The sequence below is a fragment of the Ursus maritimus genome, unplaced genomic scaffold, assembly GCF_017311325.1.
Source record: "Ursus maritimus isolate PB19 unplaced genomic scaffold, ASM1731132v1 scaffold_1, whole genome shotgun sequence".
NCBI lineage: Eukaryota > Metazoa > Chordata > Mammalia > Carnivora > Ursidae > Ursus > Ursus maritimus.
This window is the reverse complement of record NW_024423343.1, coordinates 92,081,436-92,101,667: the sequence shown is the minus strand read 5'-3', so window position 1 is coordinate 92,101,667 and position 20,232 is coordinate 92,081,436. Positions and strand designations below refer to the sequence as shown.

Sequence of the window (20,232 nt, the reverse complement as noted above, 5' to 3'; positions counted from 1 at the left end):
CCAGTCTTCCCTCACTGGGCTTCACTGCTAGAAGGCCCCTAGTGCTTCAAAGCCCCTGGACTGCACCACTCCGGAGTATGCTTTGTCATATGAGCATTGGCACGCTATCCCCGACGTTGCCAGAATATTATTTATGGCCGCGATTAACTTGTGTCCCCTGCTCCTTTCTCCCTTTGGGCTGCGGAATTGAAAGGTTGCTAGAAGTCCTCTCCGACAGAGTTGAGAGTTTGCAGACGGCCCCTGAGAAGCTGGGGCGTTCCGAATTGGCTAAGCGCTCTGCCTGGGAGGGCGGGGAGTTTGCTGAATGTCCCTGGCCAGAATCCCTGCCTTCAAGAACCGCGAGCCCAGAAGCGGGGAGAAGTTGGAGACGTTGGGTTTGGGGGGTGTTGGAAGAAATTGTGGACAGACCCCCGCCCTGCTAGGCTGAGCCCCCAAGGAGCGTCGCTACAGCGTCCGGGCTGTGGGTGGACGCGCCGCGCGCGGCCCCGCCAGGGCTGGGAGTTTGCAGACCGTCCCTGCCGCGGCCCGCTCGGCGGCGGCCCTGCGGCTCCCGCGGCAGCCGCGGCGGCCCCGGGCGCGATCCAGCCCAGGTAGCCGCGCCGCAGGCTCGGGGCGCCGCGACCCCGTGCCCCGCCGCGTCGTGGGCCCCGCGGGGACGGCGGCTGGAGGGCGCTCCCTGCTGCTACTGCTGCTGTTCAGCAACGAGGTGAGAGCCACTGGGTCGGGGCGATCGCGTCGGGCTCGCCATCCCCGCGGGGAGATGCACGCAGAGGGGATCGCGGAGGGCGCGGGGAGCTGGGCGCGGGCGAGGAGAGCCTGCCGAGGGCGGCGCGGCCAGGGGCTTCCGCTTGCCGCCTGCGTGGGTGCCCTGGCTGCGGCCGCTCTGCGGGATCCGGGAGTGCAGCTGGGGACGCGCCTTGAGGCGCCCACCTGCTTGGGGCAGCCCTTCCCAGGGGAGACAGCAGGCCCCCAGGGCCCTTGGGAAAGAGGCTTGTGGGCTTTTCAAGGGACTGTCCAGAGGAGGCTTTGGTGGCGCGGACTGGAGGAGAGCTGCTGGGAATGGCAGATGGGCGCTCGGACCGCGGAGGAGCCTGGTGGGGTCACGCTGCGGGTGTGGGCCGGGCTGGGGTCCCCGGGACCGGGGCGCGCGGGGCGGGCTCAGCCACCGGCCAGGGGGGAGGAAGAAGAAGGGAGGCTGGCCCGGGGCCCAGAAGAGGAGGGATGCGGCGGACCGACGCTCCGGCCTGGGGGACTAGGGAAGCCTGGGGGAACCCCCCACCCCTTGGGGCCAGTCGCCGGCCCGCGACCCCGTCCAGGCGCTCGGCTAGGCTGCCCGGCCGGAGAGGCTGCGGGGAGCGCAGAGCCCACACCCGCGCACACACTCCCGGAGAGCATGCTCAGTGCGGCCCTGGGAACTTCCTGCCGAGTCGTGAGCCGCCCCGGCCCCCGCCTGGCCCCCTCTGGGCCCCCCTCCGGGGCCACGGCGTGCTAAGTTGGGGGCGACCGAGCGCGTGGGTGGGTGGGGGGCGAGGCGCCCGCCTGTCGCCCTTTCGTGCTGCTGGCTTTTGCTCAGATCTCAGCGCTGCTCGCGCCGACCGCCCCCGCGGCTGGGAACGGGGGTGTGGATGTCATCCACCGCTCCCCAAGGCCAGGTCCGAGGCCGGGAGGCCAGAGGCCTGGCGGTGCGGCCGCTTGTCTGGTGGACTCGCTCTCTATGCACTCGCCGAGCGCACGGACCCTGCGCCGGGAGCAGACTGGGTGGAAGGGGGTGTGTGAGCCGGGGACGCTCGCGCGCACACACTTGCTGTCACACACAAAGCCATGGTTTCGTAGCTACCGCGCGGAAGAGGGAAGAGGTGGCGCTTGCAATGTCCAGCCACGTTTGGAGCACCAGCGGGGTGCTCTGCTGAAAGCAGGCGATGCTTATGGTTTTCAGAGATGCCGAGGTCGAGGTCTAGGGCCCGGTGCGGGGCAGACACTGTTGTAGCACCCGGCTCTGGCAGCCCACTTAGGGAAGGTTGGGCACTTACGGAGCTGTGAAGTTGGGGAGGGGAAAGCTGAGGTTTGTATGGGGTTCGGGAGGGATGGCAACAGTGCACCTGGAAACACTCAGGTTCGTTAGCGGTAGGATCTCATTTGTAAAGAAAGGCAAGTGGGAAGCCGGTGTCCCAGCCTCTGTTCATTGTCAGGACCTGAGGGACTTGGTTGGATTTTACTCCGGGAGCACCGCCCCCCCCCCCATGTTAGCAACTGTATAAGCCACATCTTGAGCCTTGACGCAGGATCGATCGGAACTGCCTTTAATTCAAGAAACCAAAAAACAGTTTTTTCATGATATACATAACCATCACAGATCTGTCTTGAAAAATGGATTTTCACCCCCCCACTTCCTTCTTTCCTACAAATTCTTTTTGTTGTTATTGTTCAAGGCTGAGATAAGCACCCTTAACTTTGGCACTGCTAGGGTTAGAGCGGAGCTCCATTTTCTAGAGGCCTTTTTAGTTATCTCCAGTTACCACCTTGCTGTCTGGGTAGTCAGAGTGAAGTGGAAAGGTCCTGAAAAACAAAGTGTTAGAGGAGAGGGGAGAAGGAGACCTTTCTGCCCCTTTTAGGAGCTGGGACAAGAGGAGAAGGGCGCTCCTCTGCCTGACACCGAACTCTGGCAGAGCTGGGTGCCGGACTTAAGGTTTAGGCTTTTCCTTTGGTCTCTAGCTTTGTTCCAGCTTGCCTGGGTTTGGGACACTTGGGCTTGGAGTCACTAGGAGAAAGGAATCTGCAGTCCTGGTTTGGGGCTTCGCGGGGTTTGCATCTACACACGCAGCTGCTGGTGGGGTTGGTGTTTAGGCGGACTGGGATGGCAGGAGGGCTGCGGGCTCTGCCCAGATCGGCCAATGGCATCTGTGCGCTGCAGCCCTGCTGCCAGCAGGGCTGCGGCTCATGGGCTTTTTGATCTCAGCAGCACATATTTCAAGTGCTTTGTGTTTGAAGTGTGAATACAGGACATAGATATATTCACACATATGTATGTATGTATGTATATGTTTTTATAAAGAAGCGTGTGCATATGCAGCGTTCTTCAGAAGCATCTTGGAGCTGGAAGGGACCTCAGGAGATCATAGGAATTCAAATTTTCTCCTTTCCCATTCAGTTTTCTCAGTTTAAAAATAACTAAAGCAGCCTTCTGCCCAGCTGGCCTCCAAAAGCATTGAAATGCCAGAGTCCCCTGTGATTCTAGCCCAGGCGGAGGCCTTTGGCTCCTCCGCTGAGAAGTGTGGCTCCTCAGGATCCATTGTAGATGTCAGTCATGGAATACCACCTTTCCAAATGCTCCCTGTGGCTTGGGATCTAAGTGACTGCGGTGTCACCCTCATACTGATTTTGGCAGGGGCCAGTGGCCAGTGTGCCCTGCAGAGATGTCCAGAAAACTGCACAGAGCAGTCATCATCCTTGCACTAGGAAGTTCATGTCCTTCTTCACTCTGTGGTCATCTAGGCTCCTTCCCGGGAGATGTAAAAAGTAGTGTGGACTCGTTTTATTCCTTCCTTCTTGTGTGTCTTGGCCTCCTGGCTCTAGAAGGGCGGGGTGGTGGTGGAGTGAGCGGCTTCCCCTGTTGATATTATTATAGGAAATCTCAGGAAAACATATACTGTCAGGAGCTTTGTCTCTGGGGGTTTGTCGTGTATGTCAGTTTGAGAAAGGGTCCTTGTGTCCGGTGAAGAGTTAACTGAGCGTTTTGGCTGACGGAAGATGTGTGTGTTCCAGAATCCAGGTACTTAAAAAAAAAAGAGAAAATAATTTTATATTTGGGGGCGGATGCCATGTGGGTGACAGCTGAGAGGTTTGGGTCACAAATAAATTTGGTGCTTGTCAGTGCAAGTTTTACTAGTGTGTCTTTAAAGTCCGTAAGTGGCTTTGAAGTATAGAGTCACTCTTAATAACCAGAGCTGGGTGTACTTTTTAATGTGTTGGAAATTGAGTAGAGATCTCCCCAGCCGTTCTTGAAGTTTCTAATCTAGGTCTTGTCCCTATACTATATGGCATCTTGTTTCAACATCAAAAACCTGAGCACCTCGTGATCTCTCTGCCAGCTGCTCGTGTGTTCATGGAAGAAGTTTGTCCCGCAGCCGCCATGAGCCATGCCCTGTGCTGGTGCTGAGGATAAAGATGTCCTTTTTCTAAATTACCTTTTGAACTTTTAATTTATCTGACCTTCTCATTCTGTGTGTTAATGCAAACTAATAGTTCTTGGAAGGTCGCCAAGGTGGGTCCCAGGAGCCTTAGTACTTTAACTGTGTTCTCTCAGCTGGAAGCGTGGGGACTTGAGCTCTATTTGCTTCCTTGGGCTGTTTAATTTATTTGTTTGTTTTTTTCCCTGCTACAATTAAATTCATGTTTTCCCGGCTTTGTCACATCTGGAAAACTGTATGTGTGCATGAGAGGAGTTGGAAGGATCGCTTTATTTCTTCAAAATCCCAGCGCTCTCTTATCTGAACACATAACCTTCTGGAAAGAGAATAGGAGCCTTCCTGTCAAGGCCATTTGCCCAGCCTGAAAATTCTGGACAGGCAAGGACGATAAGCTGTCATGGCTAGGTTTGGTGGAGTTCTCCCTGTAAAGTACCCCCTTTCCCCCTCCCCTCCCATGCTTGTGTTGAGGCCTCCTGGACTTGGCCCCAGCTGGGGTGGTTATGGAGGATGGCTAAGGAGTATTTCTCCACCCTGTTGCCCATGCCCTTAGGAGTGAGGTGTATCCAAGTACTTTAGTACTTGTTAAGAGTTAAATACTGGTGTTTGCATTTGATTTACTTAAAAAAAAGTCAGACCTTCAAGGTTACCCCTAGAATAGATTAACAGCCTCACTTTTGCATCCCTCTGTGATTTTTGTGGCTGGCCCTGGAGGGAATGTGTGCCGCCCACCCACTCCTGTCTCAGCTGCACTCCTTAGTGTTGTAGTTTCGAGCACAGACGGCTTATAAGTCCTGTCACGCTAGTAAGATACTTTTCGAAAGTATCCTACACAGAACAGTCTTCCATGGTAATAGTGTTGGATCTCTTTTGTGTCTCAGTCCCCTCATGGGAGTGTGCTGTGTTGGTGATGGTCACAGATACTATGTGTCATTGTGGAGAAATGTCAAGAGGTGGGCAAGACCATAGAGATGGGATGAAAACACGTACCTTCTGTAATTGACCTGGTTGCATATGCTTCTTTCCGATTTCTTTTACTACTCCCTACGATGGTAAAGTGAACACTGTTGTGGTTCCCAGTTGATATACTGGGACACTGAGACGATTGTGAGGTTGTGAAACCCGGCTGCGGTTGTGCACAGCTAGCAAGTGACAGGGCGAGGATTTGAGTGCAGGTGGTCGCGCAGGTGGTCTAGGTCCAGAGTCCATATTAGCGGACTATGCTTAGTGAAGGCTAGCAAACTCATCCTGAAGCAGCCAGCACTTTCCCTCCAACCAAAGCCAAGAGGAGCCTTAGACAGGCGTTGGAAAGCAGCTCAGGGAGATCCTTCTGGACTCCTTCTCTTTCTGGCCGAGGGCATGGTGGTGCAGAGAGCGAGAAGGGCTTCCTCGAAGTCTCATCAGCCAGTGGGCAGCAGTGCCAAAGCTGGGTTTCAGTTCTCACCCTTGGTTCACAGGGACAATTGATAACAACTGATAACAGTTGTGTGCCTCCTTTGTTTGCAGAAATGATTCAGGAAGCAAATGTGGTGGTCATTTGGCATCTGTCCCTCCCCCTCCTAGAACCCCCTGTGCCTGTGAGCTCATATCCAGCTTCACCTTAGAATCTGGTGGGGAGCGGGTGGTGTGTCCACATTTTTTCACCAGCCCCAGACAGGAGAAGCTGAGCAACTTAAATTATGCCTTTAAGTGATGTGTCCCCTTCTTCATGTCCTTGAGTTTGACATCCTAAGAATATAGTCTGGGATGGATTTTGCATTTCCCTCATAAGTCCTCTCCCTCTTTCTCTTTGTGTGTGTGTGTGTGTGCGTGTGTGTGGTGTGTTGGTCTGTCGGTCTTTCTGTTTCTGTATGTGTGTGTGCGTCTTATGGCTCCTGGCCCCGCTCAGCATTGACTTCCATTCTACAGGAGCATGGGGTAGGCAAGGGGTGACTTGGCAGTGGCCTCGGGGCTATTTCTTAACAGTTCCATTAAAGGGCCAGTGAGGACATTCCCACAGTGTCTGTGGAATCCTGGAAAGACTGCTGAGGCCTTGGAAAATATCCCTCTGACCACCGGGATCACTGTACTTCGTGGAATCTTCCAGTTGGGTGTGACAGCAAGCACCATTTCCTTTCATTTTATTCCTTCCATATGACCAGGATTACCTGGGGCATACCAGGGCTCCTGCCTGTTCCTGATTCTAAACATTTCTGGTTAACAAATAGTCCCTAGCTGCTCAAGGAGTTTCAAGTCTAGTCCTGGTCAGGGCCTGCATGGAAGAGTTCAGTGCAGTTGGGAGGCAGTATGCAAATGAAGAGCACATTAATTCAGCCCATGTGACCACTTCCGGCCTCAGTTCTTATGTTGAGAAAAGTAAGAGGGGATTGAATGAGCTCCAAAGTTCTGTTCAGTCCTGAAGTTGTATAATCCTCTACATATGGCAAAGGAGGTGTGGAATAAAGAAAGAAGATTCCGTTACTGAATAAAAAGAAAAGATTGAGGAAAAACTCAAGTTGTTTTTGTTTTTGCTGGTAGACTCCCTTCAGGACACAGTTGAGATGCTTACCTAAGAAGAACCAACCCTTTATTATCACTATTCTTTAAGGATGTTTATTTTTGTATATTTAGAAATAAAAAGACTTGGTCCTTACTTCCCAGCCTAGAAATAACCCGTTTCCCCTCCGAAGCTGTTTTTTGCTTTGGGGAATTGAGATGTAAAGAGCAGAAGATGACCAGGCCCCCGGACTTCTGTGGTTCTGTGGCACAGTGCCCTGGGGAAACCGGCTAAGGATTTACCCCGCCACAAGCTGGGCCGAATTCTGTGTACATACCTTCATAACAGCTTTCCTGTGAAACAACTACGTTCAAAGAACAAGGAATTTGATATCAATCTCCTTGCCACTGCTTTTTTTTTCTTAACCATCTGTTATTTTCAGTTCCGATTTTTTTTATTTACTAGTGCTCATGCCAATGAGTTTTCTAAATGACCGACTCTTTCTCTTCCACATCTTGTTTAGGAGAGCACTGTCTCTGCCTCATGCTAAGTATGATGTTTCTGTGTCCCGTCGGTGCATTTCTTAGTATTTCTTGCTGTACTTCTATGGGATTTCCCTCAGCCCCTCTCTTCTCATTTTTCAGAGCCACCAAGGTTAGTGGCAGCACTAAGTGGGGATTTGGAGGGGGGTCTCCAGCGGTGACGTTATGTGGATGATCTTTCATCATCCATTATTGAGGACGTACAGATGTAATTCTCTTGGGTGAATGTTACCATTTTTCTTCTATAGATTCGCCATTCCTTATTTGCTTTTCTGAAGCCCAATAAGCTTCAAAAAGGGAAAGTTTCTTTCCTAGGTGGGTTAAAAAAAAAATACATCTGACCCCATGAGCTTCTCAGAAAGAAGTATGGCGCTCTAGAAAGCACGACTGGAAGCTCCATTGCCCGGCACAGAGCCTGTGCACGTGACCAGTCACATGATCAGCGGTGTAGCCGGGCATCACGGGTAAACTCCCACCATGACAGGCCAGCGTCTGCAGTTAGCTGGCTGTCTTCACGCAGGTCAATTCAGTGTTCTAGGAGTCCGATTATTCATGTGTCAAATGAGGCATCTCGTAGCTTCTCCTACATCTGTGGGATTCTTCTAGTGTGCCTTCTTGGCTGAGCTCAGCCTGCTTATCTAACTCTGCTTTCTTTAATCTGTCCTTCATATGCTTAGGTGTTTTCCTAGTTTTGAGGACCTGTTTGGTTGTGCTTGTTTACGGTTCTGTTGTTTAAATCAATCAGTGGACTTTTTGTAGACATTTTTCCCCCCTTACTGTGAGCATAATTCATGGGTTTATGGACCCAACAAATTGGGACTCTGTGTGAAATAGGGTGTGTGCGTGTTTGTCTGGCTGTGTCTATATACCGCCAGAGCATATTACCTTATTGTCATATTATCTACAAAAGGAAGTAGGAGTGATCAGATGGGAGCTGCAGATCTGGAGTAGCCATCAGTTAAAAGAAGCCTCTAGAAAGTTTGTGTGGAAAGATTTTGGTCATATGGCTTTTCCCTAGCACATGCTTGTCAGAGCTATAGCTAGGATGTCTGTGAAGATTGTGTGGATAATGATTTTATTACACTTTCCTATAGACTGCAATAAAGTGTTTTCTGTGATAACGAGTAGCTTATTCTATCATAGTGCCTTTTCTCTAATTGCCCCTATAACCAGAATCAGATACAGCTTTCCATTTTGGATGCCGTGCCCAGTTAGTTGTTCTCCAAGTTCCAGTTTCTTCCTCCCACTCCAGTGGCTTTAAGAGAGACTTTTCGGTTCCCTTATTGTCAGCCTTTAGTATAAAGATTACAAGATTATGCAGTCCTTCTGTTATTGCTTGAACAAATAACCACAAATTTAGTGGCTTAAGGCAATACAAATTTATTTATTTATTTATTTATTTATTTATTTATTTATTTATTTATTTATTGTTTTATAATTCCAACACAGGCTTCTCTGGCTAAGATCAAGTGTCTGCTCCTTCTGGAAGCTCTAGGGAAGAATCCAGTTCCTTGCCTCTTTCAGCTTCTAGAGGCAGCCCACATTCATGTGTCAGGGGTTGTGCCCCCTTCCTCCTCCGTCCAAACCAGTAATGCTGAGCTGAGTTCTTGTCCCTGTGCCATCAGCCCGGCTCCTTGACCACAGCTGGGAACGGTTCTCTGATATTAAGGATCTGTGTGATCAGATTGGGCCTGCCCAGATTATCCAGGATAATCTTCTCATCTCAAGGTCCTTAATGTAATCTTGTGTGTCCTGTAAGGTAACATTCACAGGTTCCAGGGATTAGGACATGAACATCTCCGGGACCATTTTTCTGCCTCCCACAGTGCTCAAAACTCTGTGAAGAAATGATTTTTTACTCTCTATGTAGAACTCCTCCTTTCTGTCAAGGAACTTCAGTGTCACAGGAAACTTGCTTATTTCCCTCATCTTTTTTGGATGCATTAAAATGGACTGTTTGTAAAACCCAGTATTTCGGATTTGAGTTCTGCTGTGGTCAGACACGGAGCTGTGCACGTGTGCGTGTTCAGGCATGTGCGGTATCCGCAGTCTTCCTGCAGTGAGGAAACTGCGGGGCGGAGGGAACTTGCCCAGGGTCATAAAGCCAGAAGTGCTGGAGGCAGGATGCGAAAGTGGATCTCACTGATTCTGAAGCCTGGGTTCTTTTCGCTCGGCCTGCCTCCGAAGTGATAATGGAAAAACAAAATGAAAAACGATAATGGGGAAATGTGAAATAATGTCAAATCTCTCTGCTTCTGCCAAGGTGGTGACAAACAGTAAATATTGCTTGTGATAGATTGATTGCACTCATGGCCCCAATTAATGGCCTCCCTGTAGCTACACTTCTTGCCTTATAACTTTGTAGTCCCCCTTCCTTCCCTCCCCCACCACTGGGATTGGCCATATGATGCTTTGGCTAGTGGGGCGTTAGCAAATGTCCTGTAAACGGAGTTTAGAAGAGCCTGTGTGTTTCTGAATGCCTTTTACAGAGCTGGGCTTGCTGTCTCAGATCCTTGCCACAGCCATGAGAACATGCCCAGGCTAGCCTAATGGAGAGTTCTGAGAGACACATGGGATGAGCCAAGCTGTGTCAGCCAAGGCCACCCTAGACCAGCCAATGCGCAGCCGAACTCTTGGGTGCTCAAAGTCTCCTGAGCATGCCTTGCCAAGATCAGTTAAGCCTGTCCTAGATCACCAGAACCTAGCTAACCTGTAGAGTCGTAGAAATAATCGATGATTGTTGTTTTAAGCCACTGAGTTCTGGGCAAGTTTGTTATACAGCGACTGCTAACTGATACACACCTCATATTAGGTGTTTGAATAGCATAAGAAGTATTCTTAGTGTCCTTTTGAAGGTCATTTTGGACTGCTCATAACTAGTTAATATTTTTTGGAAAAATTTAGTATATTTTAAAATATTCTTTTGTTATACTTTAGGCTCAAGAACTTGCTCATTGTACCTACCCTTTTTTCTCCTTTCTTTCTTTCTTTTTTTTTTTTTAACACAAACGTCTTTTAAATTCTTATCAGTTTAAGTCCAAAGCAGACTTGCTTTTCCTCCTCAAACTGTTATTTCTAGCATGCTGGCTTTGACCCCCAGTGTACAGTAGGAAATGCATATTAACTCTTAACTCATATATACATGTGTACAACAGTAAGAAGAGTTTCAAGACACAGTACCCCTCTGCCTCCGATGCCGTCAGCTGCTTTCTATTCTATTTTATAGACTTAAGAAACGCTGGTTAGGAGTCAGCACTGTGGCCTGCTGCTTATTTATAAAGTTTTATTAGAACGCAGCTACTCCTTGTTCATGTAGTGTTTATGGCTGCTTTCAAGCTCCGATGAGAGACTTGAGTAGTTGTGACAGAGATTATCTGGCCTGCAAAGCCTAAAGTATTTACGACCTGGCTCTTTCACTGAACTGATTTCATAACCCATCAGTTAGTCGTGACCCTCCATTTAGAAGATACTGTTCAAGTGACCGTTAGCTCTCCTGTATTCTTCTGGAAATTATACTAAACAAATCTGTCACATGTGAAAACTACCTCTTTTCCTGTGTCATACTCAGACTCTCTCCTCTATTTACTTAGATTCAACAATTAATGTTTTTGTGATTTAACTTTATACCTGACTGGCTTATATAAGACACTTTTGGAGCATTTCTGAAATGTTTCGTTTTTAAGTGATATTATCCACCCCCCCTTTCTAATTTAAATGAGGCTTTCTTGTGAAAACTAGCTGGAATGAAAATGGACACAGATTCCATTCAAGCGCTAGTTACTTATTCATTAGATTGCAGCAGTGCCTTTTTTTTTTTGTGATATAATGGAGTCCATTAGTGGAAGTGGGAGAGAAACAGAAGTAGCGTCTTGTTACCACACCTTTCTGGCAGTTGGTCCTTACTGCCACATTTCTGAGTTAGGGTGGTATTATTCCTAGCATAATAAAATTTAAACACATTAAATCTTGGACTTTGGGTGTTGGAAAGACTTTGGAAAAAAATATTTTTTCATTCAGACCCAGTTAGGTCCTTAAAGGCCAAATTTTCCTGACACCTAAATTTTCTAAGCCTGTCACAGAGGGACAACAATGTTATTTATGTCATATGGCTAATGAGATTGATGAAAAAGAGCTGAGGCAGAAAAGGCTTCAGAAGGATCTGGATATGTCTTTCTGGAATCTGAAATACCAGATGAAGAATGGTCACTGGCTCGTTTATTTATTGGCAGTGAGAAAGAAATCAAAATAAATGAGCTTCAACTACAGCATGAAGAGTTTAGGTAAAATCTGAGAAATGTCCACTAAATAAGGTAGCTCCTTTGACATTAGAATAGATTCTGGCATGCTGGCTTTGACCCCCAGTGTACAGTAGGAAATGCATATTAACTCTTAACTCATATATACATGTGTACAAGAGCAAGAATAGATTAGAATAGATTCTTCTGAGTATTTTTTTATCATTTATCTGAGAGAGAGAGTGGATGGGCGCGCCAGAAAAAGAGACACACAGAGAGAGAGAGAGAGAGAGAGAGCAAGCAGCACATAGGAGCAGGGGGAGGGGTGAACAGAGGGAGGGGTGAGTGTAGAGCCCTGTGCTTGCCTGGTCCCAGGACCCTGAGACCATGACCTGAGCCGAAGTTAGATGCCACCCAGGCGTCCCCTGAGTATTTTTGATCTTAGCTGCCTCCCTTAGTTCAGGCAGGTGGTTGGGCTCTTCTGAGCGCTAGCAACAGAGACCTGATGGAGCTTGTTTCAACAAAAGTGGAGAATTCATGTTAGGGCTCCAGGAGCAGGAGCCCGGAGCCTCCTGCAGCCTGGGATCTCGAGGCTCTGGGAACCCCAGCAATCTCCTTTACTTCCTCTTTGAGTCCATCTGCCTGGTTGGTTAATTCTCCCCCTGCCTTATGCTTTTTTTTTGTCCCAAGGGCAGGACCCTGGGTAACACTAGCTACTGGGGAAGTCACCCAGCAAGACTAGTCTTTCTTGTAACACAAATTCCAGTTTCGTGGGGAGTATCTCCTCAGTGGCCCAGCTTGACATCACCCAGAAGTGGGCAGAGCTAGGAATTGCAATGGGATTTTGGCTAGCTCCAGGGAGTCTTATGGGGGCTTTTTAGAAATTTGTGGGGGAAGTTTTGGTTGTTAATGATTGAAGAGTGCTACTAGCATTTATTGGTGGGGACCACGGATGCAAACCATCTGTGATGGGTAGAACAGTCTTTTTTTTTTTTTTTTTTTTTTAAGATTTTATTTATTTATTTGAGAGAGAGCTCGCTCACACATAAATGGGGGGAGGGACAGAGAGGGAGAAGCAGGCTTCCCGCTGAGCAGGGAGCCCAATGTGGGGCTTGATCCCAGGACCCATGACTTGAGCTGAATGCAGATGCTTAACCGTCTGAGCCACTCAGGAGCTTCTAGAACAGTCTTACACTCCGAAATGTATCCCATGTCGCACTGTGAGACAATCATGGACAACAAAACCTGTTTACTACTTGAACCTAGAGGCCCTGTCTTACACATAAACAAAGAGCATTTTGTATGTTTTAGGTAAGCATTGACTTTCTCAGCTGATGAAGAAAGATTGCTTTGTTTCGTTGGGAAATGTACCAAGAGATGTTTGCCGTTTTGGAAAATCACACCACCCCTGGCATCACCACGTCACCTGTGTCAGTCCTCATTTGAAGCAGACCTATTTTTTGATTTTACCTTAAAACATAAGCAACTAACGACCCCACTGTGCCTTCTAGATTGGTCTCGCCCAACTAATTGCATATTGAAATACTTGTTAGTTTAGTTATCAGTTATTTTCCTTTTATTCTCATTTATATTACTAAGCCAACAAATAGATACGTTTGAAATGGTGCTTAGGAGGGTTATCTAAAAAGTTGATTTGAGAGAGTAAAGGGGCATTAGAAGTTTGCTGTAAGCTGGGAGCTTCGGGGCTGATAGAGGTTAGAACTGCACTAGGAGAAGTGGTTTGTAGAGTCATTCTTGTCTTCTAGCATAATGATTCAACTGAATTAAATATTCTTAACGCTGACCATTTAGGAAATTAAAAAAAATTGTGTCTCATGCATTTTGTGCAGCTAGCCGACTGTGAAAAAAGGAATAGACATGTTGGCTCCACACCGCTCCTGTGTGTGGATGGCGGACGCTCCATGGTGTGCCCTCCCCACCCTCCCGTCTATGTGGTTTCTGGCTCCTGCTGGGCCAGGGCTCGGTTGTGGGTCTCCTTATCCTTCTCTCCTACGGAAGAGCCATAGGAGTATGGAATTAAATCAGATTATCACATAAGTTTCACATGAACTACTACAGGCTACTCTGTCAGACGTCAAGCTCAAGCTGGGGGCTTTCATGGGAAAATACTACACTTTGATTTTCACTAACCTCTAACCCAGATTGAGCAATCCTTAGCTTGTGAATACTGGCCATAAATTATAGTGTTATTAGTATTGTCTGTGACTTTGTCACCAGTAGAAATCCAATATTTTCATCTCACATTATAGATGTCTGACAGATATCTTGAAATATCAATACTTTAAAATTATGGTGGTTATTACACCTGCTGCTAGATAGTGTTATTTAATGTGTTAATAAACAAGCATATGTGTTATTATATCACAGTTTAAAAAATATTTTGGTAACCATATTTAAATATCATCGACTTCCTCCGTAATCCTGTGTTATTTCATTTTATGTCTTTAAAAAGCCCTGAGAAGGGGTCTGTGTACGTCCCCAGGCTGCCAGGGGGTTGGTGGTACAGAAATCATAGCGTAGAACAGTGGAGTGTCCACCCATCGCTGCCCCGTCTCTTCTGTTGTTGACAGGTGACCTCCTCCTGACATGGCCTTTCCCCAAGACTGCCAGATATGGGTGTGGAAGGGGGTGCGGGTTTATCCCCAATTGGCTTATTTTCTTCTTAGACCAGAACTGGTCAAAGGACTGAGCTTGAGTCACCCCTCAGCTCATTCTTTATCAGACATGAGGAGGCAAGTTTGTCAGAACATTCCTCCGGCAAGGCTGTATTGATCAGTACGAGGTACATGATGCATTTAAAGCCAAAACATACTGATTATCTGAATTCTAAGCAGAAGTGTGATTTCTAGTTCAGTTTTTCAAGCAGAGAAAAACCACGGACATTCCGCCAGACAATTCCCTATATACATCCCAACTTCAGTGTTCCTCTTTGTATGCTCCAGAGTTACATAATCATAACTAACTCTAAGACCGCATTGCTTAAGAAATACGTTGCACAAATGGCTGCCAGGGGTGTTCTTTGTTACCATCTGGCGTGTGGGGGAGGGGCATTTCCTAGAAGTTAGGGTTTGGGTGGAGGTAGACAGCTCCATAGGTGTCTGGTTGCCCCCTGGCCACCCAGGGAGTCCAGCCTAGAGGGTGCCATGCTGCAGCTATCACTGGATTCCTGGGAAGGACCTCAACCTTTCTCTGTTTCTGGAAACTTCTCTTAATAGGAAATGACTTTGCCACAGACAAGCCCACTGCACTGTTCCTTGCTGTCCTCCAGACACGGAGTCATTGTGCTGCCATGTGCATCTTTTTCCTCTCACAGCTTCTAAATCTATATTTAGAGCATGAAAATGCTGAACATTTCCTTTCTAATTTTTTAGAAGTTGAGCAGAGGGAGGGTTCTTCACGCATTCAACATTAATATCTTGGACAACCATGTTAAATAATCATGGGAATCGTATTTTTTATTCTTTGCTTCAAAAAATATGCTGAAGATTGGCATTGAGTAGTTTCAAATGTTTAACCTTCACTTTTGTGTGGGTTTAGTTACTGATCAAATTTTTCACGGAGTAAAAGCCACTCCCTTAAGGAAGTAGGAGCAGCCCCATTACATGATATTGTTACTGCTCATGTCAGACGTGAGCACATACGTGTACTTACGGAGCTTATTAATGAAGTGACAGCATCTCTCTCGCTTGCTCTTTATAAAAGGGAACAGCAAAATTCTGTTGATCCTGAGCCACCGACTGTCCTTATAGATTTATGTGCAAGATAGTGTGTACCACTTGGCCTAATTTTTTTTAAGTAAGTTTTTTATGCATAGCCTGTTTATTATTTTTTTATTTTCATTCCACTGTAATTAACATGCAGTGTTTTATGAGTTTCAGGTGTACAATGTAGTGATTCAGCAATTGTGTACATTACACAGTGCTCACCACTATTAAGTGTACTTTTAATCCCCTTTACCTATTTCCCCCATCTCCCGCCCACCTCCCCTCTGGTCACCATCAATTTGTTCTCTATGGAGTCTGATTTTTGGTTTGTCTTTTTTTTCCTCCTTTGTTTCTTAAATTCCACATATGAATGAAATCATGTGGTATTTATCTTTCTTTGACTGACTTATTTCACTTTGTGTTATACTCTCTTGATCCATCATTTGGCCAGATTTTTAAAGTGAGATACATCAGATCCTTTTACCAAGGAAACTATCCTGTCATTGGATCCATAAGGGCAGGTGTTTTTTGGGAAAAGACTTGAGAAAGCAGGAAATTCACCAACTTCATTGGCTGAGGGGTGGTGGTTTTGCTCAGTTTGAAGGCTCTCTTACCTCTCTCCCCCATTCAGAGCTGCATTTACCAGGCCTGTTTTTCATAGAGGTTTGGTGTGGGATGAGTTTTGATCTTAATCCTACCTCTGTGGTGAGAGTGAACAGCGTGCAGATCTGGAGGATAAAAGTTTAAATGTCCGTGAGTGATTCATCTCCTGATCAGGTGGAGAACAGAGTTCATGGTGCAGCTGCTACACACAGATAGATCCCATTACCCCCATTACCATTCTCTAGACCTTATTGCAATGAAACGTGGAAAATATAGGTCCTCAAACTGACAATCCAAGATGAGGACCTCACGTACAGAGTAACGCCTTTTCCTGAAAGTGGACCTCTTGAGCACGTAGCTGGTGTTCAGGGGAATAAGGGGCACTTCTGGGAACCAAGCCTGGAGCACATTGTCTAACTTCATGGTGATGACAACCCTGTAAATTAGATTCCCTTGTTTTCATTGAACACACGTGAAACCGAGGTTTGGAGAACTGTCTTGCGTGCAGTGACTCACATAATCATAAGGGGCCCATATAATTTTATCACCCAGACTTGAACACTTTTGAGAGTAAAAGGGGATGCTAGTAATGATTATGCTGGGATAATAGGCTTCGATGGTACGTATGGTCCCCTTGCTAAATAAGGTGCCGACTGGGGGTTGAACTCAGGTCTTTGGTTCTCCATTAGCTGTATTAGATCAGGCCGTCTCATCTACGGATGAATTGGTAAGGCGCGCAAGGAATAACGTTCTGAGGATGAGTCCTGAACTAGGTCTAGAGCCAAAGAGCAATGCCTCTGAGGCTGGTGGAAGGCAGGTGGTTTTTCTCTTCCTATAAAGTGGTTTTCTATTTTTCGTTGAAAAGAATGGGTCTGCTTTAGCATTTGCAAGAAAGATAAAGTGAGACTCATAAAATCTCATATCCAGGGCAAACACCTTCATAGCCAGTAGCTGTTATGATACAGAGTGATTTAGTAGATTCTTCAGTGGTAAGGTGTGTAGATGAAATTTACTACCCCTGTTTTTAGCACTCTGTCCACGACTGTGATTATCAGCACAGATTTGTGTGATATAATCATTGCTGTGAGATGTTAAAATGAAATCCCAGCACCCGAACAGTGGCACTGCCAGTGTTGGACACTCTGGCTTGTGAGGAGGCTCTGTGCCTCCATCAGCCTCAGACACACACGTGTGAACACACTCAGCAGAGGCGCAGACACAAAGATAAATGAAGCCCAAGGTACTTATAACTGATATTACAGCCCAACCCTGGAAAGTAATAAAGAACATCACATAGCTCTCCAGGATTTATTTGTTCCCTGTGTCATGTTCCCTTGCTGCCTTCGAGGCCCGTTGAGGTGTGAAAGCAAAAGTCGCCTATCAGAGCAGTTCCGTAAACACCACGGCCTCTAAAAAAGTCCTGCTGGATGGCCATTCGTCAACAAGTCGGCAGTGCCGAAGAATGACGAAGAATGACATGCCGTTCAAAGGCACTGCTGGAAACCTAGAGCAAGTAGGCGGGTGGGTGAGAGTTACATGTTTGGGTGGAAATTTGGGATCGGGCCTTCAATTGAGAGCTCTTACTTGGCCTTCCTTCTACACCCAGGTGCCTGGGGGCTCTGCCTTCTGAACCTTGGAACACCCCAAAAGAGACAGTCTCTGAGTGAGTAAAATGAAACTTTCCGGTGACGAAGCCTTTCCCCCATCAGGAGTGACCATTGGGACCAGGAGAGGGACTGGGGGCAGGGGGAGGGCTCAGGGATCTGCACCTGCTCCTGTGATTGGTTACGCTACTCCCTGAAGAATGCAACGATCTCTGGTTGTCTTCGAATATCCAGACTGTAAGAACCATAGGAAGAAAGGGATAAAGAAAGGGGGGGGGGTAATCAGAAGGGGGAATGAAGCATGAGAGACTATGGACTCTGAGAAACAAACTGAGGGCTTCAGAGGGGAGGGGGCTGGGGGAATGGGATAGACTGGTGATGGGTAGTAAGGAGGGCACGTATTGCATGGTGCACTGGGTGTTATACGCAACTAATGAATCATCGAACTTTACATCAGAAACCAGGGATGTACTGTACGGTGACTAACATAATATAAAAAAACATTAAAAAAAAAAAAAAGAACCATAGGCCATAAGACAGAAAAAGAAAACAGGGTTGGAGGAGAAACGTGAGAAGGGGAGGCGGCGGGGGAGGGGCGATAAATGCAGGGGCCTAGGTAGCAAACGGCAGCCTTTCTGCTGTGGAAAAGGGCAGAGCGTGGAAGATGCAGACCAGCTGTGTGGGCTTGGGTAACAAGGGTCTTCTTGGAAGGGGGCAGGAAATATCAGCTGGGAAGTCGGAGGTCTGGGGTCTTTCGCTTTCCCTGCCACCAGCTAGCTTCATGAGCCCCTGTTGCTTCTGCCAAAGTGCGCGCGTTTACTGAGTACTTCTATGTCAGGCGTAGGTACACAGAGGTGACCACAACACCGGACCTTTCATCTAGGGTGGAGACCTGTCATGAACACTCCCGTTGTTCCGATGTTCATAGGAACAGCTAACTCTTACAAGTGTTTATGATGTGCCAGGGAGTTACGGATCCTTCCCCTTGATTTATACCTATTAGCTCTTTTAACCCTCCCAACAACCCTGTGAAGTAGGGACGACCGTCCTAGTTTGAGAGAGGAAGAAACTGAGGCACAGAGAAGTCAAGTCATTTGTGCCAGGTTGTACAGCTAACAGGTAGTGTAACTGGGATTTGAATCCGGGGAGCCTGGCTCTAGAGCTCACACTGTGGCGCGCTTGTAAGGGGTGTGTGTGTGTGTATGTGTGTGTGTATGTGTGGGTAGGGAGGCTGTCGTACCTTCTTGTTGCCTCCATTGCTGGACCATCAGCTGCTTGAAGCAGCAACCATGTTCTCCTTATTAACTTGTATTCCTAGCGCCTGGTCCATTGTAGGCTCTGGGGCATTTTTTTGAGTGGGTGGGTGGATGGGCGGGTAGATGGATGGAGGAGATAAGTAGGGTCTTCAGGGAGCTTATAGTCTAAAGAGGAAGATGCATCCGTACACACCTAATGGTGGTCACTGTCAGGCAGGAAGCTGCTTAGCCCCATCTGGGGCATCGGGGAAGACTTCTTGCAGGCGATACCTGAACTGAGCCTTGAAAGAGGGGCAGATTTGGGAGGATCAGGTGGGAAAGGCGTGCCAAGCAGAGAGGTTAACTCGAGCGTTGCCTCAGCGGTCAGCGCTTCCCGGAGCACAGAGGGCAAGGCAGGGGCTGCTGGAGATGGGGCCAGGTCAGGAAACCCGTCCCTGGGAAGGTGATGAGTCTTGCTCCTGGGAACTGTGGAGAGCTCCTGAGGGAGTTTGAGCAAGGGAGTGACATGCGCAACTTTGGATTTCAGATGGGGTGTTCTGGCTGTCATGTGAAGGGTGGAAGGGACAGGAAAGCAGTGGGGGCTGGGGAGAAGCTACTGCAGTGGTCCCGATAAGAGATCATGGGAACTTGAAGTGGAGGTGAGGGGAAAGGAGGCTCAGAGGGGTGAGAGGGGAGGGTGCCCCTTCACTCTGGACATGTCGCATGCAAGCCATCCTCAGGCTGCTGCTGTGCTGTGCTGTGCCAGCAGTGCCAAGCTGGCCTGAGTCCCGGAGGCTAAGGACTGGGGTCAGCGTGGGTCTAGGCATTAAAGAGTGAGAGAAGGAGCCATCCGGGAAGGGTATTTTGAACGTAGAGGCAGGGGCAGGCCTGGGGTCTCAGACCAATGCTTCAGGTGACAGATCCTTACCAGCAGGAGGAGGTAAGAGGCCCGGGGTGGGGGAGGGGAGAAAGAGTGGAGCGGGGAAGGGGAAGGAAGGGGTAGGAGTAAGGAGTCGGGAGGCAGTGGCTGGAGGAAGAAACCAGGAGGAGCAGAGGTGGTGTCAGAATAGACAGGGAATAGGATTCCATCGACAGGACAAATCCAGAATAGGTAAATCCCCCCAGACTGAAGGCAGGTCAGTGGCTTTCAGGAGCTGGGAGGAGGGGGAGAAATGGGGAGTAAGTGCTTGATGGGCCCCTGGGGATTCTTTTTGAGATGATGATGTTCTGGAACTAGACAGAGGTGGGGCTTGCACAATATTGTCCATGTACTAAATGCCACTGAATTGTACATCTTTAGAAATTGATTCAGTGATACACGATTTTCATCTCAATTTAAAAAAAAAAAAACTGGGAAGGGGAAAGGTAGGAAGGAAGTGCAGTGGGTCACATCCGATGGCCAGGATTTTCTGGCACCTGCCCTGCTCCCCGCCCTTTCTGTAACAGCTTTCTTTTCATCGCCTCCCCACGGCAGACCTTGTTTGGTTTCCTAGAATGTACTAGAATGCAAGCGCACCGTGCGATTCAGTCCTGTCTCTCTAGTACCGGCACGGAGTGGGTGCTCGGTAAATGCTGGAGTGGATGGATGAAGCCTGTCGGCCGGGCTCCTGGAAATAGACTGGGGAGGG

The 20,232-nt window shown here is 48.0% G+C and overlaps 1 protein-coding gene across 1 annotated transcript in view; it reads left to right on the top strand.

Annotated features, from left to right (window-relative positions):
• Window positions 1-569: 569 nt before the first annotated feature.
• The window catches only part of MGAT5 (alpha-1,6-mannosylglycoprotein 6-beta-N-acetylglucosaminyltransferase), a 325,022-nt gene continuing 305,359 nt past the window's right edge, over window positions 570-20,232 (top strand). The window contains exons 1-2 of the mRNA XM_040645552.1: window positions 570-706; window positions 17,372-17,428. The gene's annotated coding sequence lies outside the window, so the exon portion shown is untranslated. The remainder of the gene's footprint in view (window positions 707-17,371; window positions 17,429-20,232) is intronic.